Source organism: Aotus nancymaae, unplaced genomic scaffold, assembly GCF_030222135.1.
Source record: "Aotus nancymaae isolate 86718 unplaced genomic scaffold, 86718_ANA_hifiasm-v0.15.2.pri h1tg000007l, whole genome shotgun sequence".
Classification (NCBI taxonomy): Eukaryota; Metazoa; Chordata; class Mammalia; order Primates; family Aotidae; genus Aotus; species Aotus nancymaae.
Window position 1 is genome coordinate 43697951 of NW_026988418.1, and position 26506 is coordinate 43724456.

The following is a 26506-nucleotide window of genomic DNA, read 5'->3' on the forward strand; positions in this document are numbered from 1 at the left end:
GATCAGATTGTCTTTTTTGGTATTGATAATTCACTGTTGACAAATACTAAACTCACACTCAGTGAAACCCACTAAGTACAACAATGTGAAATACATTTTTTCTATACTACATTGACACACAAAATATTTTGAATCAAATCACAAGACTTTACAATTCTCACTATAGGATTTTATCTCATTCATTTCAATCCATTCTTTCAGCTTGTTGAGATCACTTTCAGTCTTGACTCTCATATATTATCTCCTTGGTGGCCTAACACCAGCACCTGCAACAGCAGCCTTGAGATGCTACAATGTCCTTGCGTTGACATGTACTTATCAAGCTCTTGGGAGCAGAGTTTAAGCAGTTACTAATTCAACCATTTATTTTATTGACAAGTTTATACTTTACTGTCATATTTAGAAGACAATAGGAAAGATTTTGTTGATCTTTAGCTTTCTTCTAATCTACAAATCTGATATATCTATCAAATGTTTAAAAACCAAAGTTTCATTTAAAGGTAACCACAATGTTTTTGGGTTTTTTTTTAACTGTCCCTGAATGATAGTACATAAAAGAACAAGAGTTCCGATACAGGCCTAGATACTCTTTATACTCATCTATGTTATTCCTTATATTGAAAGAGCATCTAGACCTGTATTGGAACTATTGTTCAAAAAAAAATTGTGGTTATTTTTAAATGAAACTTTGGGTTGTAAATGTATTTGATAGATATATCATATTTCAACCATTCTAGAGGTAAAGTATATAAATATGTATTATATATTTTTATATTTTTTCTTTGTTCTTTCTGAAACAAAATAATGTGAAATACCCCACCTATGTCTTAGGTGTTTCATACTCTTCATCATGTAATTATTAATTTATTCAAATAGTTAAATGCAGTTAAAACTTGTGCACAATTTTAAGATCTGGAAATTATACATCATGTTATTTCTTACGCTGAAAGAATATCTAGGCTTGTATTGGAACTATTGTTCTTTCATGTTCTATCATTCAAGGAGAGTAAAAAAAATTGTGGCTATTTTTGAAAATACACACAAGAGATGTAAACTCTCTATTCTGATTTAATTCCACTTCTGTACACTATATGCTTCTAACTTTAATTTTCCTTCATGCCACATTTGAAATAATATTCTTTTGTTCCTTCTCTGGCTTTGCCTAAAAACTTCAGATTCCATCATCTGCATTTAACACATTTTTTCTATGTGTTACCTTGCATACCTTGATTATGTCACACCATGGATGTGCTACATGCGTCTTTTCTATTCATGCTATGGACAAAAAAAGAGTAGTGGTGAGTGAATTTTACCAACAGTTGACCCTCAGTATCCTTGGGGAATTGTGTCCAAAACACACTCCTCCACAACCTCTCCACCCCCAGCCTCCATCCCTCAACTCCCATAGATAACAAAATCCTCAGATGCTCCAGATCCTTCTATAAAATAGTGGAGTGTTTGTATAGCACCTCTTTGTACCTTCTGTATGCTTAAATCATCTCCAGATTACTTAAAATATCTAATACAATGTAAATGATGGGTAAAAAGTTGTTATATATTTCATGTTATTTTTAATGCTGTATTATCTTTTTTCCCTCTTTTTTACAAATATCAGTAAAAGTGGAACCTGTGCATATGAGGTCCATCTGTACATTGAACCCCTTTAATGTCTGAAAAAGGGACTAAATTCTTCAAAGTACCCTGATTATTTCTTTTTCAAATATTATTTATTTTCAGTGCATACTTTTTATGGAATGATATACATTATTACAGGAGGATTATCAACAGATGATTAATCCAGAGTATAAACCATAATCCTCTTTCAGAATCCAATTTATTTATACACAATGACAAGATGATGGCCTGTAAAACATGGTTCGAAAAACAATAAATGGCTTCGTATCTAAAAATCTTCCTCTTGTCACAAGGCAAACTGCAGCAATCACAGGGAAAGTGGTCAGAGTGAAGGTCAATAATCAGATTCCCTAGTAACATTTTTCTTGTGTTAGCTTTGTATCAGGGTTTCGAAGAGGGGATGAATCGGTATCCTCCTTCATAATCTATAATCCACTTTTTCCTCTCCCTCTTTCTGCTACATCCCTGCCATCATCATAATAGCACAGCTAAGCTCTTATACAATGTATTGTACTGGTTAAAAGTATTGGAATTATCCAGATCTAGACTTCAGTATCAGCTCAGCCACTTCTGGTTGAATGTCATCAGGAAAATATGAAAACTGTATTCCCTTGATCAGTTCAGTTACATAATTTGTGAGACTCAGTAAAAGAAAAAAAAGTGGAACGCCTCATTCAAAAAAATATTGTCACCAACGTTATCAAAATGTAAGGCTTTTTCCTTTCTTCTATGGTCTCTCTAGATTTCCTATCGTGTTTTTTTATTTGCTATTAAGTGCCATTTTAACTTTTAAAAATCTATAATTATTAGCATGGATTTTACCATTCTTTGTTTTACAATGCCAATTTTAAGTGAAAACATGATAGTATTTAACATATGCAGAATCACCAAAGTTGCACATTTTAAATAACTAGTGCATACATAACATTTTGTTTCTTACTAGAACAATACAAACACGACACAAAACTACCTCAACTGGTTTTATTAAACTTTTTGATGCACAAAAATTCTGCTTACATTGTCTACCTTCATCTTTCTGATGAGTAAGGAAGAACTGACAGGAAAACAATCTAAGGATTGCCCTATTTTTCTATATACTCATATTCAAGTTGGGTAAAACAGGGAACTAATATAAGAAATTTTGCTTGAGTTCTTTGTAGATTCTGGATATTTGCCCTTAGTCATATGGGTAGCTTGCAAAATGTTTTTCCCATTCCGTTGGTTGGCAGTTCACTCTAATGATAGTTTCTTTTGCTGTGCAGAAGTTCTTAAGTTTAATTAGATGCCATGTGTCTATTTTGGCTTTTGTTGCCATTGCTTTTGTTGCCGTTGTTTTTGTTGTGTTAGTCATGAAGTCCTTGCCTATGCCTATGTCCTGAATGGTACTGCCTAGGTTTTCTTCTAGGGAATTTATGGTGTTAGGTCTTCTGTTTAAATCTTTAATCCATCTGGATTTAATTTTGTTTAAGGTGTAAGGAAGGGGTCCAGTTTCAGATTTCTGTATATGGCTAGCCAGTTTTCCCAACATCATTTATTAAATAGGGAAACCTTTCCCCATTGCTTGTTTTTGTCATGTTTGTCAAAGATCAGATGGTTGTAGACAACCCCATCAAAAATTGGGCAAAGGATATGAACAGACACTTTTCAAAAGAAGACATTTATGCAGCCAACAAACATGAAAAAAAGCTCATCATCACTGATCATTAGAGAAATACAAATCAAAGCCACATTGAGATACCATCTCATGCCAGTTAGAGTGGCAATCATTAAAAAATCTGGAGACAACAGATGCTGGAGAGAATGTGGAGAAATAGGAATGCTTTAACACTGTTGGTGGGAGTGTAAATTAGTTCAACCATTGTGGAAGACAGTGTGGTGATTTCTCAAGAATCTAGAAATAGAAATTCCACTTGACTCAGCAATCCCATTATTGGGTATATACCCAAAGGATTATAACTCATTCTACTATAAAGACACATGCACATATATGTTCATTGTGGCACTGTTTACAATAGCAAAGATTTGGAACCAACACAAATGCCCATCAGTGATAGACTGGATTAAAAAAAATGGCACATATACACTGTGGAATACTATGCAGCCATAAAAAATGATGAGTTCGTGTCCTTTGCGGGGACATGGATGAAGCTGGAAATCCTCATTCTCAGCAAACTGACACAAAAACAGAAAACCAAACACCGCATGTTCTCACTGTTAGGTGGATGTTGAACAATGAGAACACATGGACACAGGGAGGGGAACATCACACACTTGGGCCTGTTGGTGGGTGGAGGGGCTAGGGTAGGGATAGCAGGGGGTGGGGGATTGGGGAGGGATAACATTAAGAGAAATACCAAATGTAGATGACATGGATGTAGCAAACCACCATGGTATGTGTACACCTGCGTAACAATCCTGCACGATCTGCACGTGTACCCCAGAACTTAAAATATAATAAAATATATATATAATTAAAAATTAAATAATAATAATATAAGAAAAAGTATATAATAAGGCTCCTTAACCACTTGTGTTTAAGACATAATTGCTTTGTTTTATGTTTGAAGCAAGTTCTGGTTTCAACAGAAAATATAGTTTTGCAAGATTCTTAGTGCACTTAGTTATAGATTTAGCACAGTAATCTTGTACTCTCTTTGAGTCTTGGTAAACTCTCATGCATAAGAGTAAAACACATTCTGCATGCACGGGGCATCACAAATGCTAACTGACAATGAGGAGGCAAAAAATGACAGCAGATATGCATGTTGTGCATATCTCCTACAATCACACATATCCTCAGTTGTTCCAATGCACAACAGAGCATAAGTTCAAAGATAAAACTATTGAGATTGTCCAGACAGCAACAAGAGAACATTAAAATAAGCACAGGTGCTTCTGAGTGTAGGGCCTTGTGTAACTACACAGACTGCACACACAGAAAGCCAGCTCTGTGTGTATCCTAGCATTTAATCACCTGTTCTCACCCAGTAGGCCATAACTTTTGCTTTGAATAATTATCCTAAGCCCTAGCATGGTGCTTGACTTAGGAAGCACTCATTTTTTGATGGAATATAGCAATGTAATACTTAAACCACTGTGAAATAGGTTTTTTAAAAAATAATAGTCAGTTAAAATCATTAAATGAGGTATTGTTAAATAAGAAAATTCCAAACTACAAATTATGCTCAATATAGTATAAGGTCTAAAATAGCAGCTAAATGGAAATAATATAGCCAATAAGAGGAAAAAACTTCTGATCACTTTTTTGGGTCTGAATGGAAATGGCACGTGATATATAGGGAGAGGTAAGTCTAATAACCACTTTGAAAGAAAGCAAGTTCCACAAGGCAGAAACTTTGTCTGTTTTGTTCTTCATTACTATTACTTTTCCCTAAGTATGATGATTGATAACTATGTATAAATGAAACATATTAATGAGTGACAAGGTATAACATGATGGTCAAGCAGAATTAATGTTACATCTATATCACATGGATTTTGTGAGAAAGGGTTTTGATCCAAGTATTAAGTCAATTATACAATTAAAGGATCAAAATGAGAATTGCTTAGCTCATATATCCCTCCCTCCCCTGGGTGTAAAAAGAAACTTCTCATTAGGAAACCACTCACTTTCTTGATTTCTCAGAAAATCTTTTCTAAAAAGGAGTGGTAAGAAAATAATAAAAGAAGAAAATAAAATCAACTCTTTAAAACTCTACATAATAAATGTGTAAGTTATTTTTAACTAGTCATCAATTATTCTGAAGAGTGCAGTTCTGTTAATATTTACTTATGTCATTACAAATAAAGTAATCGATCACCCATGACCTATTGCCCTGCTTATGTTTTTAGAGAAAAGCTTTGTTCAGATAGTGATAGATTCTTTCCCTGTGACTCATACATTACCCAGATGCTTTAGGCTTCATGGAATTTCTGTTCAAAATTTCAAAACTTTAGCCATAATTCATTTTTTGTAAGAAAAACCTTAATTTTAAAGGAAAACAAATATTAAAAGAAATTGATCAATAGCATATTACTAGTTCTTGCCTCCATCAAACATTATCCATGTCAAAATAAAGAAAAATTTCCAGCTTTTGGTATACAAGGTTGAGCCTTAATTTTGCATATGTGGATCACCTGTAACAGGTTATATTGAACCCTGTTGTCACTAGGTGCCACATTTCTTACTAAATCTCATCCTCTCTGCTATACTTGGTTACATTTTAAATATTACATTAGCAATATATAGTTGCATAAAAATATTAGGTTGGTGCAAATGTAATTGTGGTTTTGTTGTTACTTTTAAAGGCAATAATTGCAATTACTTTTGCACCAACCTAATACAAACCATACACAGACATACTTTCAATCTTACCATTCTGAGGTCATGAAAAGTCTGAGAGTTTGTAAAAGTGTCTTTCTAAACCTTGTTTATCACAGTGTTCTATATCCACAACTCTGTAGTTTATTCTTTTCACTTCATAATATATCATGGACATTCCTTTGGGTCAATACATACAGATCCAACTCATTCTTTTAATAACTAACTAATATTTCTTCTTAGATATGTACCATAATTTTTAACCCTTTGTCTATCAATAGACACTCAAGATTCTTTCAGTTTGGGAGCCAATGAAAACAATAATACATTAAATATCTTAACATGTACAATTGTCCATGTTGGTGATTTTATATTTTTAATCAATAATCCCTAAAAGCTGGGATGATGTTTTACAGATATGCTTGTATGTAAATTTTAACAGATGCTAACAGATTTCTTTCCAAGATGGTTTAAATAGTCTATATCCCCATTGGCTTTACTTAAGCACTTTCACTCTACTCTGTGATAGTACTGAAAATTTATCTCAAGTGCTCTCTTTTTTTTTTTTTTTTTTTTTTTTTTTTTTTTTTGAGACGGAGTTTCGCTCTCGTTACCCAGGCTGGAGTGCAATGGCGCGATCTCGGCTCACCGCAACCTCCGCCTCCTGGGTTCAGGCAATTCTCCTGCCTCAGCCTCCTGAGTAGCTGGGATTACAGGCACGCGCCACCATGCCCAGCTAATTTTTTTTTTGTATTAGTAGAGACGGGGTTTCACAATGTTGACCAGGATGGTCTGGATCTCTTGACCTCGTGATCCACCCGCCTCGGCCTCCCAAAGTGCTGGGATTACAGGCGTGAGCCACCGCGCCCGGCCTCAAGTGCTCTCTTATGCTTATCTGATGAATTTTTGTTTTGTTTTTTATAAAATGGTATGCTAGCATCTTCTTTGTTTTTCCTTAATTAGGAAGATTGGTATATTTTTAATATGTTTAGTGGCCTTTGTATTTTCCGGTGGTAACTATGCTGGAAACTTATACAGAGGGCTAGCATGATTTCCACCCTTCCCTGACAACACTGACAAAGAATAACTCTAGATATCCTTTTACTGTTTTTCCAGTTAGTCCTTACAACACCATGTGTAGGGAGCTATTTCATCTAGATAGCCTACAGGAGAGGATTTTATAAATTTATTAAACCTACAAATGAATTGGTTATGAATCTTTAATGTATCACCATATGCAGGTATGTTTGTATTTCAACAGGGAATGGCCCATCAAAAATGAAATAGTTAGCATCACTCTGTGAGGAAGCATCAATATGTAAACTCTCCTTAAAAGGAGGAGAGAATGAGTGGTAGAGAGTATAAGTGAAGAGCCGTACTTCAAAAACAAACAAATAGGAGGGAAGGATTAACCAACCAAGGGAATTCAACTTTTAGTTGCCTTCAACGTGCTTGTGCGCCTTACAAGAAAACAAATCATGCAAAATGATGATTATAGTTCCACTCTAGCAAGAAGGATTGATACTCCCAATAATACAAAGTTGGCTAGGTATCCTGGATCATGCCTATAATGCCAATGCTTTGGGATGCCAATGCAAAAGGATCCCTTGAGGTAAAGAGTTTGAGCCCAGCCTGGGCAGCACAGCAACACCCTGTCTTTACAAAAAAATTTAAACATTTAACCAGGCATGGTGGCACAGGAGGATCCATTGAGCCAAGCAGTTCAAGGTTACAGTGAGCTATGACCACCCCACTGCACTCCAGCCTGGCTGAGAGAGTGAGACCTCATCTCTTAAAAAAATAGTATACATTTTATTTCATTCCTTTCTTAATGCACATGCTTACTGCAATTCTAAGCAATTTTTTCTTTACTGAAACAGTTGAGGTAAACATTTACTTAGAACGCAATACATGGATGTATTCAAAGATGGTTGAATATATATGTGCCTAAGATCAAGGTCTCAATTGTTTGGGAATAGTAATTTGACAAGAAAAAAAGGTTTTTCAAGGCTGAATTCTTCCCCACTTTTTGTTTATAACAATCAGCAAGTTTTATTATCTTCTATGTCCTTAATATCTCACAAAATATTTTCTCCTGTACAGTCTGAATTCTTCCCCACTTTTTGTTTACAACAATCATCAGATTTTGTTATCTTCTATGTCCTTAATATATCACAAAACATTTTCTTCTGTTCCGTCTGATTTTCTCTGACTGAGACACTCCTAATAATGTTCTAATTTGACTCCTTGGCTTGAATATTTCCAATCTATACTTTATGTTTTTTTAGGACCTTGTATTTAAAAAGGTCAGAAAACTACCTACATCTAAATCACGTGGTTGCTTTTTTTTTTTCCCCCCATGTAGATTTTTAGCCAGGCATGGTGGCCTGTGTCTTTGGTCCCAACTACTCTTGAGGCTGAGGCAGGGAGGATCACTTGAGCCCAGGAGTTTAAGGCTGCAGGGAGCTATAATTGAATTATTACACCTTAGCCTATGACAGAGAGACCCCATCTCAAAAAAAATGTAGGTTTTGGGTATTTTATATCAGCAACGAATTATAATTTCCTAAAGAGAAGTCTAAAAAACTATTTTTGAGAATTTTTGCAGGTAATCTTTACATATACTACATTTTGAGGGACATTTTGCTAAACCATATTGAATAACTTGCTGTTCCCTGAATTTACTGCCATAAAAATGTGATTTTACTGCTAATAATATCCTTCCTGCTTTCTGTCCATCAGATTACCATTCTTTTGCACCAAATTCATCAGTTTGTAACTCTGCCCTCTATGATTTTACAACATTCGATACATAGATGTTCTAAACGTAGTTAATTTCTAGCCAATGTTTAATTATACTTTATTTCTTTACTAGACTAATATTTGGATTACTTTAGGAAAACAACGTATTTTATTCATATCTGTCCTAATATTATGCTTCCATATTTAACCAATTGTGATCATTATTATTTTCATGGCATCTACTATATATTGACAGCCTACATCTTTTCAAGTTTTATGCTACGAATTTCATATGCAATATATTTTTAATTACCAATAGGCATTTTATTTCTATACTATATCAAGGCAAATGTGATTCAAATGGGAAAAACATGTTTGAACTTGAACAAATAGAAAACAACCAAGCCAATATTCAAACCCAGTGCAATCTGAACCTAAAGCTCCTGCCCTTTCCATAGTATTTCACCGCCTTCAATAAACGTTGGTTAAATTACTGATTATATTATACGCTAGCTAATTTTCTAAGATTTATTAATTAAACATTTGTCCATATGTAAATTTTAACAGATGCTAACATATTCCTTTCCAAAATCATTTTAATAGCCTATATCCCCACTGGCTTTACTTACACAAGCATTTTTCATGCTACTCTGATAGTACTGAAAATTTATCAATACTGCTCACTTCATTTATGCAGCCAACAAACATATGAAAAAATGCCCATCATCACTGTTCATTAGAGAAATGCAAATCAAAATCACATTGAGATACCATCTCACACCAGTTAGAGTGGTGATCATTAAAAAATCTGGATACAACAGATGCTGGAGAGGATGTGGAGAAATAGGAACACTTTTACACTGTTGGTGGGAGTGTACATTAGTTCAACCATTGTGGAAGACAGTGTGGCAATTCCTCAAGAATCTAGAAATAGAAATACCATTTGACCCAGCAATCCCATTACTGGGTATATATCCAAAGGATTATAAATCATTCTAAGATAAAGATACATGCACACATATGTTCATTGTGGCACTGTTTACAATAGCAAAGACCTGAAACCAACCCAAATACCCATCAGTGATAGACTGGACAAAGAAAATGTGGCACATATACACCATGAAATTCTATGCAGCCATAAAAAAGGATGAGTTCATATCCTTTGCAGGGACATGGATGAAGCTGGAAATCCTCATTCTCAGCAACTGAGACAAGAACAGAAAACAAAACACTGCTCATAAGTGGGTGTTGAACAATGAGAACACATGGATCGACACAGGGAGGGGAACATCACACATCGGGACCTGTTGGGGGATGGGAGGGCTAGGGGAGGGATGGTAGGGGGTAGGGGGATTGGGGAGAGATCTCATTTGGAGAAATACCTAATGTAGGTGATGGCGGGACGGAGGCAGCAAACCACCATGGCATGTGTATACCTATGTAACAATCCTGCACGATCTGTACATGTACCCCAGAACTTTAAGTATAATTTTAAAAAAATACTGCTCACTTATGCTTATCTGATTAATTCTTTGTTTTTCTGTCATCATCATTCATTTCTGTAAACTTAAAGGATCTATTAAAAAATACTTTCTCATTTCTCAGCACACATTCTTAGTAATGTTTCCCACAGAGATCAGTAAAAGAAAACAATGGTAACTTTATATATTAAAAAGCTATAATCCCATCCTAACTTTAAGAGGGTGTAAAAGTTTACTTGAAAATTGCCTTATCCTCATAATCAAGAAAGGAGAATTTGATGGTTACCAGGTTTTTTCAATGAAAAAAAAAAAAACTTAAAATGAACTAAATATTTTTAGCAAAAAGTAAGAAAATCATTAATAGATAAATTATAGTTACCATTTTAAGCATGCCATTACTTCATGCCAGACTTCATACAGGTATCTTTTCTTATCCTCACAGCACCACTGGGAATTAAACATTTGACCTATTTTAAACTATGGAATAGACTCTCAAGAGAATAAGTTGTGTAAAGTCACACAACTGGACATTAGAGCCCAATTTTTAACCCACTTTTTTCTGTGAAATGATTCACATTTTCTTCCCCAAAATTAGTACAATTTACTCTGCTGCACTCTCTGCTAGCAATCACCCATACCACCTGCCTCAACTAAAGGTCAAGCATGCTGCTTACACATTTATATCATAATTAAATGATATAAAAGACAAAGATCATTTAATGCATCTTTAGCAATATCTGAAATCGTTTACTATATGGTTATTAGATGAATGTGAAGGTATGTCGATAACTATTATCACATTTATATTACCCAGTCAATTAAAGTAGCTTTATCTGGAAGAAAAATAGAAAAAGTTTAACTGAACAGATAGTTTTCGTATTCCAAGGAATGGAACAGGTGTCTCCAGTCCTGAGCAAAACCCATAGCCCAAGTTTTCTGTCTGGATGGGATTGTAAAATGTTTATTCTTTTCTCCTTTCCAGAAGCCACTCTCACAAAGGGATGAGGTGAGTTTGGTACCCAATTCTATTTAATTGGAATTCTGCAAGCCCCAAATGAAGCCTGTATCCCCAAGGTGTAAATTAACTTAAATAGACTCTTTTCTTAGACTTGGCACTTCAAAGTAAGTAAAAGCCACAAAAAAATAGTTACCTAGGGATTTTGTTTCTAAACTCTAATCAATTTTGAATTATTAGAATGCCAGCACTGTGGGGAAAATAAACAAATTTGGGGAAGATAAATACCGTTGACTTAGTCTCTGAAAGAAGAAATTATAGAACCAGGGACAAATAGTTTTCCTATTGTAAGTTTCATTCTGAAGAAGAGGCCAATTTCTGCCTCATAGATCTAATCTTGCCTCCAAGATGCAATTGTCCAGGTGCTGCCATCTCACATACATAAGCTGAAGACCTTAGCTCACACCTACTGCTTTTCATCTGAAATGAACATATTTCCAGCACATCTTTATTTCCAATTCATTGACGAAATGAAAACTTTTCCGTACTTACTATAGATTACAGCTGGGCACAAGTGAAAACACAAAAGTGTGAAAAGGAGGAATACTCAAACCAGTGTTCTATAATTATTTTTATACTTTAATTTCTGGGGTACATGTGCAGATCTTGCAGGATTGTTACATCGGTATACACATGCCATGGTGGTTTGCTGCCTCCATCCCCACATCACCTACATTAGGTATTTCTCCAAATGTTATCCCTCCCCAAACTCCCCACCCCCCACTATCCCTCCCCTAGCCCCCCACACCCCTAGCAGACTCCACTGTGTGATGTCCCCCTCCCTGTGTCCACCTGTTCTCATTGTTGGATACCTGCTTATTAGTGAGAACATGCACTGTTTGGTTTTCTGTTCTTGTATCAGTTTGCTGAGAATGAGGATTTCCAACTTCATCCATGTCCCTGCAAAGGACATGAACTCATCTTTTTTTATGGCTGCATAGGATTCCATGGTTATACACCATATATGTGCCACATTTTCTTTGCCCAGTCTATCACTGATGGGTATTTGGGTTGGTTTCAGGTCTTTGCTATTGTAAACAGTGCCACAGTGAACATATGTGTGCATGTGTCTTTATAGTAGAACGAGTTATAACCCTTTGGGTATATACCCAATAATGGGATTGCTGGGTCAAGTGGAATTTCTATTTCTAGATCCTGGAGGAATTGCCACACTGTCTTCCACAATGGTTGAACTAATGTACACTTCCACCCACAGTGTAAAAGTGTTCCTATTTCTCCACATCCTCTCCAGCATCTGTTGTCTCCAGATTTTTTAATGATCACCATTCTAAATGGTGTGAGATGGTATCTCAATGTGGTTTTGATTTGTATTTCTGTAATGACCAGTGATGATGAGCGTTTTTTCATGTTTGTTGGCCGCATAAATGTCTTCTTTTGAAAACTGTCTGTTCATATCCTTTGCCCACTTTTGAATGGGCTTGTTTTTTTCTTGTAAATCTGTTTTAGTTCTTTGCAGATTCTGGATATTCTGGATACCCTTTCTCAGATGGGTAGGTTACAAAAATTTTTTCCCATTCTGTTGGTTGCCAGTTCACTCTAATGATGTTTCTTTTGCTGTGCAGAAGCTCTAACATTTAATTAGATCCCATTTGTCTATTCTGGCTTTTGTTGCCATTGCTTTTGGTGTTTTAGTCATGAAGTCCTTGCCTAAGCCTATGTCCTGAATGGTATTACCTCGGTTTTCTTCTATGGTTTTTACAGTGTTAGATCTTATGTTTAAATCCTTAATCCATCTGGAGTTAATTTTTGTATCAGGTTTAAGGAAGGGGTCCCGTTTCAGCCTTCTACACATGGCTAGCAAGTTTTCCCACCACCATTTATTAAACAGGGAATCCTTTCCCCATTGCTTGTTTTTGTCATGTTTGTCAAAGATCGGGTGGTTGTAGATATGTTGTGTTGCCTCTGAGGCCTCTGTTCTGTTCCATTGATCTATATCTCTGTTTTGGTACCAGCACCAAGCTGTTTTGATTACTGTAGACTTGTAGCATAGTTTGAAGTCAGGTAGCATGATACCTCCAACTTTGTTCTTTTTGCTTAGGATTGTCTTGGCTATGTGGGCTCTTTTTTGGTTCCTTATGAAGTTTAAGGTGGTTTTTTCCAGTGCTGTGAAGGAGGTCAATGGTAGCTTGATGGGGATGGCACTGAATCTGTAAATTACTTTGGGCAGTATGGCCATTTTCATGATATTGATTCTTTCTACCCATGAGCATGGAATGTTTTTCCATCTGTGTATGTCCTCTCCTATTTCCTTGAGCAGTGGTTTGTAGTTCTCCTTGAAGAGGTTATTTGTTTCCTTTGTTAGTTGTATTCCTAGGTATTTTATTCTCTTTGTAGCAATTGTGAATGGGAGTTTGCTTATGATTTGGCTCTCTATTTGTCTGTTATTTGTTTATAGGAATGCTTATGATTTCTGCACATTGATTTTGTATCCTGAGACTTTGCTGAAGTTGTTTATCATCTTAAGGCGATTTTGGGCTAAGATGATAGAGTCTTCTAAATATACAATCATGTCATCTGCAAATAGAGACAATTTGACTTCTTTTCCTAACTGAATACCCTTTATTTCTTTTTCTTGCCTGATTGCTCTGGCTAAAACTTCCAATACTGTATTGAATAGGAGTGGTGAGAGAGGGCATCCTTATCTAGTGCCAGTTTTCAAAAGGAATGCTTGTAGCTTTTGCCCATTCAGTATGATATTGGCTGTGGATTTGTCATAAATAGCTTTTATTATTTTGAGCTACGTTACATCGATACCTAGTTTGTTGACAGTTTTTAGCATGAAGCATTGTTGAATTTTGTCGAAGGCCTTCTCTGCATCTATTGAGATAATCGTGGTTTTTGTCTTTGGTTCTGTTTATACGATGGGTTATGTTTATAGATTTGCATATGTTCGACCAGCCTTGCATCCCCAGGATGAAGCCTACTTGATAGTGATGGATAAAAGAAAATCACAGGCCAATATCCATGATGAACATCAATGCAAAAATCTTCAATGAAATATTGGCAAACCAAATGCAACAGCACATCAATTTTTAAGGATAAAGAGAAAAAACTGGAGAGTCCAATTTGAACAACAGTGTTGCTCTTCCTGAGAAGTCAAGATGTAGTGGGCAAAGCCTAAATCATGCCCACTATTTAAAAAACAAAGACAAGGCACAAACTGGGATCAGATATTTGTAAAACATAAACTAGATTATAAAATTATTATTAAAACTTCTGCAAATCAGTAAGAAAAGAATAAAGCTACAAATGGACAAAAAGATAGGCAGTCATTTCACAGAGAAGGGAACTCAACTGGCAAATAAATTTATAGGAAGATGTTCAACCTCGCTAGGAATCAGATAAATCCAAACTAAGATCATAATGAGATGCTACTTTACATCCACTAGATTGGCAAAGTGTCTGAAACACCAAGTGTAGGAAATGATGCAAATCAATACAGACTCTCAGATATTCTTGGTAGGAGTATAGATTGGAAAAATCCTTATGGAAAGCAGTTTGGCAGCATCTCATAGAGTTGTGCATTCCATATGCCTCAGCAATACCACTTTCAGAAGTCTGTCCTATAACACTAGATCCACTGATGGATAGACGTCCTGAACCAAGAAACCTGTAGTCAAATTTTCATATTAGCATAAGTCATAATAGAAAAACTGTGAAAGGGACTAATTTATCCAATTATGGGAAAAATTGTTAAATAATTATGACACAGTCACAGGATGGTATGTTTTAGAGCTTTAAAAATAAATGACTTTTAGCTATGAGCCAAAACATAGATGACTCCCAGAAATACAATATTGGGTTGTCTTATTTGTCAGCCCTTTAAAACTAATAGGTTATATGTCATTCTCTGGTACTTGCTTGAAGATGGGAGTTTTCTTTTAGGCTGAGTGAATTTCATTTAAAGTTGGTAATTCAACTTATCCTACCGATGTTTTCGAATGGCTTCTGCCTGAGGTTTCTGCTGTTTCTGATTATATGTAATTCAGGTATTCACATATACAATACAGTTGGCCCTCCAAATCTGTGTGCTCCAAATCCATAGATTCAACCAAATGTGGATGAAAAATATTCATAAAAAAATAACGTGTCTGTACTGAGCATGCACAGATCTTTTTCTTGTCATTATTCCCTAAACGATACAGCAGAACAACTATTAACATGGTATTTACATTGTATTCACTATTATAAGTAATCTGCAGATGATTTAAAGTATATGAGAGGATAAGCATAGTAATATGCAAATACATTGTACATCAGGGACTTGAGCACCCGTAGATTTTAGTATCCACAGGGAGTTCAGCAACCAATACTTGCTCATATGAAGGGATGACTGTGTGTGTGTACAGGAAGTTTTAAAAGCCAAAGCAACTATAAGCACTAAATTTAAGATAACGCTTATCTGCAGGGAGAGATAGGGAGACAGAAGAAAGGATCATAGAAGTACCAGTAATTACCCTTGCAATGCCTTAGTTGTTAAGTTGAATAGTGGCTCATGGGAATCTATTTAATTATTACATTTTGTACTTTACATATACATTTATGCAGATCGTCAAAGAAGAAATAAAATGGGGAGAAAGAAAAAGAGATAGGAGAGAAAGTGGAAGGGGGGACAGAGAAGATGGAAGCAAGAGAAAAGCAGGAGCTATGGAGTCAGACCTCAATTCTAACAGTTAATGAATGTTTGAAGTTAGACAAGTTCTTTAGCATCTCTGAACCTCCATATTTTTAAAATATGAAATGCAAATTTCACTGCTGGGATTGAGATGAGTAATAAAAGAGATTAATTCAAATAACTACACACTCCTGTTGTTTGGTAATTTACACTATACACTCCTGTTTCTCCCTGCCCAACTCCTTTTTTACTTAAAAGAAATACAAAATTTGGGGCGGGGTGGCAGGTCAGGGAAAGGAGAGATGCTGGAACTTGTCACTATTATCTTCCTCTCAGTCATTTCTGTAGGCAGGACACTATCCATGATTAAAAAGCAGGTGACATCAGTGGCTTCCAGATCCCAGTCCCCTCAGAAACCAAATGACACTAGGTTCTAGAATTCGACACTCCTAACTTTTTTTTTCATGGCTTGAACTGAACCCTAGTGCTTTCAAAGATTAAACATGTTCTTAGCAAGGTCTAATTAGGAAAATCACAGTTAGGTGCAAATATGATTTAATTGTCCTTTGGGGAGGGTGGGTTACTTTCTAAAAAGTAGTTTGTTAACTGAAATGAATCTTTAAGTGGTGAAATGTGAGATGAAAGTATTTTGGAGCACAGTTGCACTCACCATCACCCCTTACCTAGTCTGTCACTGGGGAGAAAAACAAAACTAATCAGTTTGGCAGCTGCCAAGGACCCCCACCCCACTCTGAAAGTGAAGCTTTAATGGCTCAGTAAACACAAACATTCATAAATCCAGCAACTTCAAACATCAACTGGTAGGGACTCATGCTTAAACATACTGCCTCAGCAGTCAGTTGAGTTTAGCTCAGTGGCTTTCAAGTGGAGGAGATCTTTGTCTCCAAGGAATTGGTAGGTAATTGTGGAGACATTTGTAGTCTCACAAATGGGGAGTAGGGGGACACTAATTACTGGCACCTAGTGAGTGAAGGGACGAGGATACTTGTTGGAAACATTCTACAATGCACAGGACAGATCTAATAACAAACAACTATAAGGTCTCAAAACGTCAAATGTGCTGCCATTGAAAAATCTGGCTTAGCTCTACATGAGCCACATTGAGCTAGCTGTCTTCTAACCTTGGAGTCCCAAGCTAGTTGTTTACTATAAAGGAATTTTATGTTATGGGGCTTATTATACCTTAATGCAGGGATTTTTAAGCCAAAGATCTGTGAACTGGCTTAAGGCAGTTCATAAAACCCATGAAATTATATGTAAATTTTCTTCACATGTGCAGTTTTAAAACATGGGTCTAAAGTTTAAAACTTTTTGGAAGCCTAAAGAATCCCATCTCTTAATATTTCCCACACAAGCCCATTCGAGTATCTAAAATTCTCCAAAAAATCAATGAATTCCTCTTAAAAGAAAGATTTCTTTGTAGATAGAGATTTTAAAAGATGATGTTTCTACTCAGAACTGGATTAAAAATGCAGCCACATAAATTTTGAGTCTCAGTTTCTAAATCTATAAAAGAAAATAATTATTCAAATTTAATTACTGCTATTTAGATCACCTCACCACATCAGACATTTAGTAAACAGTAGCCTTTGTTAATGTTTTATTATTTAAAAAAAAAAAAGTAGCTTGGTTTTAAGGCTTTGCTTTTAGAAAATTGTAGATGGCATAAAATATAGCTATCTGATAATATTTAAGGGCATATGTATCCCTTATTGAGAAGGAGGAGGAAGAACAGATTTGAGTCAAGATTTACAAAATGTTTCAATACCATGTCTTATTCTCACAACAAAATATGAAGTAGAGGGTGTGGACATTCACATGAAAAAAGGCAGGCATGAGCAGTGAAGTAATTCACCAAGTAAGTCAGGACTCAAATCCAGATACGCAGATTCTAGGGCCTAATTTCCTTTCAGTTTCCCCTCTAGGAAGAGCAGTCCCCTCAGTATTCACACACAGCAGAGACATTTGGTAAATCACAGACATTTTGAAGGAGTAAACAATACCCCAGAGGACACAATGCTTTGTTAGGAGGTAATCACTGAATCTGGAAGTTAAGACAGAGAGCTTTTTAGAAGGAAAAAACAATCTCACAGAGAGGAGACATTTGTTGAAAATAGGGAGACTGAAAGGTCTGCTTCAACCAATTTCAACTTCTAATTTAAAGTCAAGACTGGCTGTTCAACAGGAAATGCCACCTCAGCTCACTTTCCACTCTCTTCTAGCCCTGAGGCTCCTCTCCTCATCGTCACTGCCATCTGCTTGTGCTTTCCCTTATTTCTGCTCACTCAGAAGTACCAAAATAAGAGTTGAAGACTGAGCTTGGGCCAGCACAGTGGCATACACTGGTAATCCCAGCACTTTGGGAAGCTGAGGCAGGTGGATGGCTTGAGCCCAGAAGTTCGAGATCAGCCTGGGCAACATGGCAAAACACCATCTCTACAAAAATACTAAAATTAGCCAGGTGTGGTGGCACACTTCTATAGTTCCAGCTACTAAGGAGGCTGAGGTGAGAGGATCACTTAAGCCAGGGAGGTCAAGACTGCAGTGAGCGGAGAGAGATCGAAGATGGCTGATCACTCGCAGCTCAGGATCATAGCTCCCAGTGAAAGCGCAGAGAACGAGAGGATGCCACACTTTCAGATGAATTTTTGTTGCTCATGGACCAAGAGATTCCCAGCAGAGGAGCCCCACGTGTCACCAGGGCAATTCTTGTGGCCGGTGCAGAGGTTTTGCTGGCGCCTTGGTGCAGCAGTTCTTGGTGCAGAGTGAGCGAGACTGGATCCCCTTTTGGCCAACGTTGTTTGGAGCTCCGGGAAGGCAGAGTCCCCTATTCAGCTGATTGAAGGACGGACTCAAGAAGGGAGCCAGACTGGAGATTCCCAGGCAGAAAAGCACCATCAATCTTAACACCGCTGTTTTGGCCAGTGCAGTGGATTGCTCAGATTTTGGGGCTAGTAATCAACAAGTTGGAAATCCACTCAGAGACCTAATTTGAAAGTCGGTAATTACAAAGACTACATGAATAAATAAATAATGAAGGGAAGAAACCAGCCTGAAAAGGCAGAGAATACTCAAAATCAGAATACCTCTCCCTCTACAGGGGAATCACAGTTCCTCATCAGCAACGGAACAAGGCCTGATGGAGAACGAGTGCGTTCCATTAACAGAAGTAGGTTTCAAAGGTGGATGATAAGAAACTTCTGTGAATTAAAAGAACTTGTTCTAACCCAATGCAAAGAAACTAAGAACTTTGAAAAAAGGTTTGACGAAATGCTAACGAGAATAGACAATTTAGAGAGGAATATAAGTGAATTAATGGAGCTGAAAAACACAACATGAGAACTTCGTGAAGTATGCATAAGTTTTAACAGTCGAATTGATCAAGCAGAAGAAAGGATATCAGAGGTCGAAGACCAACTTAATGAAATGAAACGAGAAGACAAGATTAGAGAAAAAAGGATAAAAAGGAATGAGCAAAGTCTCCAAGAAATATGGGACTATGTGAAAAGACCTAATATACGTTTGATAGGTGTACCTGAATGTGACGAAGAGAATGAATCCAAGTTGGAAAATACTCTTCAGGATATCATTCAGGAAAACTTTCCCAACCTAGTAAGGCAGGGTAATATTCAACTCCAGGTAATACAGAGAACACCACAAAGATATTCCTCAAGAAGACCAACTCCAAGGCACATAATCGTCAGATTTATTAGGGTTGAAATGAAGGAAAAAATACTAAGGGCAGCCAGAGAGAAAGGTCAGGTTACCCACAAAGGGAAGCCTATCAGACTTAACAGCAGATCTCTCAGCAGAAACCCTACAAGCCAGAAAAGAGTGGGGGCCAATATTCAACATCCTTAAAGAAAAGAACTTTCAACCCAGAATTTCATATCCAGCCAAACTAAGCTTTACAAGTGAAGGAAAAATAAAATCTTTTGCGAACAAGCAAGTACTTAGAGATTTCACCACCACCAGGCCTGCTTTACGAGAGCTTCTGAAAGAAGCACTACACATATAAAGGAACAACCAGTATCAGCCTTTCCAAAAATATATCAAAAAGTAAAGAGCATCAACATAATGAAAAATTTACACCAACTAATGGGCAAAACAGCCAGCTAGCATCAAACAGCAGTATTAAATTCATATATATTATTACTCAAATTGGATAAAAAGCCAAATCCCATCAGTATGCTGCATCCAGACCCATCTCACATGCAACGATACACAAAGACTCAAAACAAAGGGATCGAGGAAGATTTACCAACCAAACAGAGAGCAAAAATAAACAAATAAATAAAAAGCAGGAGTTGCAATTCTTGCCTCTGATAAAATAGACTTTAAAGCAACAAAGATCAAAAGAGGCAAAGAAGTACATTACATAATGGTAAAAGGATCAATGCAACAAGAAGAGCTAATGATTCTAAATATACACGCACCCAATACAGGAGCACCCAGATACATAAGACAAGTTACTGATAAAGAGACTTAGACTCCCACACAATAATAGTGGGAGACTGTAACATCACATTGTCAATATTAGACACATCAACAAGACAGAAAATTAACAAGGACATTCAGGACTTGAACTCAGACCCAGGACAAGTAAACTTAAGAAACATTTATACAACTCTCCACTTCAAATACACAAAACATACATTCTTATCAGTACCACACCACACCTATTCCAAAAGTGACTACATAATTGGAAGTAAATCACTCCTCAATAATTTCATAGCATTTCATAGGTTTAAATGAAATATTGGTTGGCTGCTTGTTTGTTATTTTCTTCCCTTATTCCTTCCTGTCTCTATCATTAAGCATAATTATTGGCATAAAAGAGGTTTTCAATACCCATTTCCAGACTGCATTCTAGCTTGGGCAATAAAGCAATACTCCCATTCTCTCTCCCTCTTTCTCTTCCTTTTTCTTCCTCTCCTTCATTCTTTTTTTCTTTCTCTCTTTCTTTCTTCCAAAAAAAAAGCTTACATCTGTACAAAAATCCGCACACAAATGTTTACAGCAGCTTTACTTACAACTGACAAAAACTGGAAGTGACCAAGACGTCCTTCAGTAAGTGAATGGATAAACTCTGAAACATCTATAAAATATATTATTCAGTACTAAAAAGAAATGAGAAAAAAAAAAAAAGACTGCAGTGAGCAGTGATCATGCCACTGTATTCCAGTCTGTGTGATGGAGCAAGATGGTCTCCAGAAAAAAAAAAAAAAGACTGAGCTGGACCACAGTGAGTATGGCATGTGGAGAAAAGCAGGAACTCAGAGAAGTAAGGTCTAATGTTTCTTGGTCCTGCCTTTGGATTGCCCAAGGTACTTGCCCAATATATAGAAAGTTTATTGAGTTAACCAAGAAAGACACTTTAAAAAATACTTTGTCATAATCTAAAAAGTCAAGAAAAACATTACTGAGATTTTCCTTCATTCATTCATATATTTAATCATTTTTTTAAATTCAACAACAAGGGCCAGGAATTCTGCTAACCACAAATGCACGTGAAAAAAAAATCAACACCCATCTCAACCCACTTGAGGTGTAGGGAAGATGGATACTAAAGAGATAACTCCTGTATAATTATTACTTACTGAATAATTAATTGTAAGTGTAATAGAATCTGCATAAAGTCCAAATCTATGGCAGCATACAAAAGAAGCACAGTGAACTCCAGTACATCTGTTTTGATCAGTTTTCCCAAGGAATTTAGCAAAAGAAGGAGTAAAAGAAAGTTCCTGGCAGAGAAAACTATATCTTCAAAGACGAAGTGAGAAAAAGAAAAAAATAAAGGTGGGGGGAGAGTGGGGGGAGTAGGAGGAGATAAAGATAACTTGTTACTCAGTTACACGATGTGGAAACATTTATGCTACACCAGATGTTTTAAGGACTTCAAAGAGTTTCTTAGCTTTTCCCTCTGATAGAATGAAAAATAAAAAACGAGCCCTTCAACTCTCCGTTAACAATAATTTTTTGATTATATGAACCAACCCCAGGGTTAAAAGGAAAGCCACAAGTTTAAAAAAAAGTTCAAGGGGAAGTAAAAGCCTTCAGTGGTGAATTAAACATATGAGCTTTTGTTTAAAGTTTCTGTTTCTCCTAACGGGTCATTTTCACCTGCTCCTGTGCGCCCACCTGGCTTCCCAGGGCCACTGCAGCTCCTGAACAATTGAATGAGCTATCATTGCAGCTTGATCACCAGGATGCAGAGGTGACCAAAGGGTCAAAGGAACAGAAGCTGGGCCATTACAGACATGGGTAATCCTCAAACAGAAAAATCCACTCCCAGATCATCTGGAGCCAAATGGAGACATGCTGTGCTTGGGGAATCACTGACTGGGTTGCTATTTGAAATGTGTAATCATCAGATACACTGAAAGCCAAACCCCACACAGAAACCTTGTGGTTAGCCATATGTTTGGGACACCTTTGGTGTTTCCTAATGCTCCAGGACTGGGAAGCAGAAGATCCACAAGAGAAAAGAAGAGCTCTCGGAACGGAGAATGCAAGGAGATTGGAAGACAGCCCCTTTTGTTTGTGTGTACGTGATCAAAGCTGGAAGCTTTTCAACAGTGAGTCACTGTGCTGAACATAGAAAAACTAAGCCTTTAAAATAAGCCCTTTCAGGTTTCACAGCGTATCTTTAGAAATCAGTCTATTCTTAAGAAATTGTGTGCCATTGTTTAATATTTTACTTTTCCTAGCTGAGTTAGTTTTTTAAAAAAAAAATCATGAAAAGACCTTTATGTAATCGTGACAAAAACTGACACAATCACTTTGGATTTGAAAGGATTGATTACAAGCATTTTTGAAAACAGAGATACTCTTTTTTTCCCTCTCTAAAAAGACACTGAGGCAAACAGAAGACTAAATATGTTTCCTGGACAGGAGAAAAGTCTGATGAAAGCCATTTTTCATTTTATTTCCATGCTGTGAATGCATATTCAGGCTATTCAGAGTACCGCAGCAATCTGGTTCTCAAGTTAAACCACCAACCACCAATCCATAGGGGTGAAAAAAACTATTTTTATGCACTGTGACATTTTTAACTTGTAAAACATTGCAAATGTAGGTGGTAGTTCTCACAGTCTGGTGTATTTTTGGAGTTTCATAATCCTTTTAGTCAGAGTTCAGGGGCTGCTTTTTTTCAACATTTTGGCATGTCGTGGCCTTTTCTCCATAATTGTACATGTTTAAAAAATAAATCTTTTTTCTCATTGCTCTTCCAGTCCTCCTGTTGAAAGGCACTGGAATGGGAACTAGAACACACATATTCACACTTAATCCTGCCTGTTTTCTCCTTCTCTACCTCCTTATTCTTTCCTCCTCCTTTCTCTTCGTTTTGCTTTATTTCATTATCTCTTACATGTTCTCCCATGCTTTTCTCCCTCACATACATTTCTAAGAATAAACTTGATTTTCAAAACTCTGAAACCATATTTCAAATGAGATTTTTTGCTTTTGCCCCTTATTTATGAGAGTTGATGGTAACTTAAATTACATTTCATTTGTTTGTGAATTATGTTTTCAAAACATGTAAGAGGTAAATTTGATTTCAGAAATTGTGATTAAATAATGATAATGTAACTAGTTGAAATGTGAGATTTTATTTGTTTACTTTAGAGAACTCAACAATACATGAATTATTTATTTTCTCTGAATTGAACCATAGTTTGAAGGAACTGGCCAAACCCACTACTTGATGGAAGAACAACCAACCAAAGGTATAATTGTAGAATTCCACTTCTACTAACTGTAGACCAGATATATACATCAAATATAATGATTAAGAAATGAATATCCAATATTTGCTTGAATGGTATTAGTGACTTCCTAAAGTAACTACTATTATAAAGTTCCTTCTTATATTAAAACCAGTCTAACTTTCCTACCGCTAACCTCTATTGATCCTGGTTCTGCCTATTGCAATACAAGCTAACACAAAGCCAATGGGGACTCTCTCTCCTTACCCTGAATATACACCTTCGATTCTTATTCTTATACTGTCATGTTTCACTACAATACATCTTCATCTACCCTAATTTCAAGACCTTCTACTATTGGGGCAGTCCTCCTTTAAAAGCTTTCTAGTTTATCAGTGTTCTACTTGTTACAATGTGACCATCAGTACAGGTTGCTCCAGGCACACCTATAATTTGTCATCTGATTTTTTTTCAGTATTGATCAACATTTATTTAGTGAAACAGGGAGAAATGTATTGCCAATTAATATAAACTATAATTTTGATATTTGGAAATAATATATATCAATTGTCCCCTTATTCTCTTCTTTGGGTTCTCCCAAAAATAACCTTCACTTATCAAAGAAGAGTATTGAATTTTCCAAATATGTACAGGTTAGAATGAAAGAGAGCGTAAGTTGAACAAACCAGAGCATTTTCCTCCAAAATCCCCAATTAGACAAGTTTTCTCTTAGTCTTGCTATGCCATTTCTCATCAACCTCCTGTCCCCCTACCCTGGCCACACTAGTATTTAGTTTTTTGGCCATTGGTTCTTTAATTCCTTGTTTCATTTTTCATTCCTGTCTTCTACCTCCTAAACCCCTCTCCCTTTTTTCATCAAAGCAATTTAGTTCTGTCTTGCTTCAATCTCCAACACCCTATACCCCATCCTGTTTTTAAGAATGCCAGACACCATTAGGATAAAGATGACGATTTTGTGTGTGAGTGTTCAGCAAACAAGAGACCCTATAGTCAGTACAGCACAGCAGTCTTAGAAAGCAATGGAAGGTTACAAATGACTTTTTCCTTTCACATGTTCAGATTCCAAATAAGAGATTTCTTACATGCTCTGGAGCTAGATCATTTTCTTATTTTAACAGTTATGTTAGCAGTTACAGGTGCAAACCAGAGTTAGCTAGAACCATATTTCTGACTATTTCCAAAGAATGGATTTTTAACACCTTTCATAGACTGGTTGTCTAGGAAGTGGCCAGTCTAGTGTATGTTGGTGCCAGCAATGACAGCATAAAACAGGAAAGGTGTTGCAATCTGATCAGTGAAGAAAATATAATTATGTGACTCTACAATTGGCTATATATTCCAATAACCAAATAGTTGTTGGTTTTTTGTTTTTTATTTTTTCGCAGCTCACTTTTCTAGTGTTAATTGCTAACATCTTTATGCGCTCTGAAACTAATATATTTTTAAACTCAAATACCTGATTATTTACATTTATACTTACCCTACTTCATCTTGGTTTGGAACTTAAATTCTAACCTTAAATTCTAACTTAAATTCTAACCTAACATTTAATCTCAGTTCAGAAACATTAAATGTAATTGTTCTCTTTCCCAACTTTAGATCATCACAACTTTTACCAAGCAGATTTCAATTATAGCAGCTTACAAAGTTTTTATATTATGAGAGACTGATTTTCTCTTAATGTTCCCCAGGACAGGACGAAGCATCACCTACCACAACAACTAAGCCCACTATCCAGTGTTAGATCCATCTACAAATACCGAAGTCGAGATATTCTAAAGTATGGAAAATGATACTTGCAGATATCAGTAGATACAAAACTTCCATTTTTTGATTCGTAAAATCTGAAAATATAATCATTTATGTCTTCACACATCCTTGGAGATTTATATACTGCATTAAAATTTTGTATTCAGTGTACCTCAAAATCCTCAAGAAGAGGGGAAAAAATGACAATAAACAAAGCTCATGTGCCAAGTTTAATTCTTACTCTGTTTCAAAGACTTTTTGAGCAAGTGGAATATGAACACAACAATCTTGAAGATGTTTCCTGGAACTCTGCATCCAAATTTTCACATATACATCATGACACTAAAGAAGATTAGGACAAACTAGAAAGTGTTTCTTTCAAACCAAACCTATAGTTCGCTATCTAGCCCTGCCGAAAAGCAGAAAGTTTATTCAAAAAGATTTCTCAGTGTTATCAAATAAGAGATGGGATTACTTAAAGATGAAGACACCAGAAGAAACTATATGGAGTTAGCTCATAAGTATCTCTTCACATTCCTCAGGCTGGTATAGACTCAGAAAAAGTTTATCAGCAGAATGAAAAAAATTGTCCAAAAGTTTATTTGGGAATCAATGATAACACCATTGATGTTCTTTGCGTACTGAAAGACCTCTTTTAAAATAAAGTCGAATAATATTTAATCTTCAATCTTTATGGCTAATTAATTTGGTCTGTTTTTATGAGGTGATCAGTTTGTTTTTAATAATATTTATGTTTCTATCAATTTTATCCACTAAAATTGTTTTAAATGAGAATACATTATATAATATCCATCGTTTTGCTTTCTATTTTAGTGCTCATTTTTATATTAGAATATTTTAAATATCTTTCAATATTTTAAAGTAAACATTGAAGACCTTATTTTCTAATACTGTGTAAAATAAATACCAAATTTCCAGTATTGTCATTTTGCTTGGCTCTTATAGTCACTAGAATATGGTACATTTTGTTTTTTCTAGCAGCTGCCTATCCACTAAAATATATTATCATTCAAGTCACAGATCATTATTAAACTCAACATAAATGCTCTAAACTTTTTTTTTCAGTGCTTTGAAACATTGTTCATATTTTCTTCATTTTTTGAAAGTTAGTGATCTTACCACAAAAGTTAAATGAAGATTTGTCAATTCCTAATG

The 26506-nt window shown here is 35.9% G+C and overlaps 1 long non-coding RNA gene across 1 annotated transcript; it reads left to right on the top strand.

Moving 5' to 3' along the window:
- The first annotated feature begins 22235 nt into the window (after positions 1–22235).
- Positions 22236–25335, top strand: LOC105710275 (uncharacterized). Its single transcript, XR_001105725.1, has 3 exons — positions 22236–22429; positions 23530–23581; positions 25273–25335. It is a non-coding gene; the product is annotated as an uncharacterized LOC105710275 (long non-coding RNA).
- The last annotated feature ends 1171 nt before the right edge of the window (positions 25336–26506 follow it).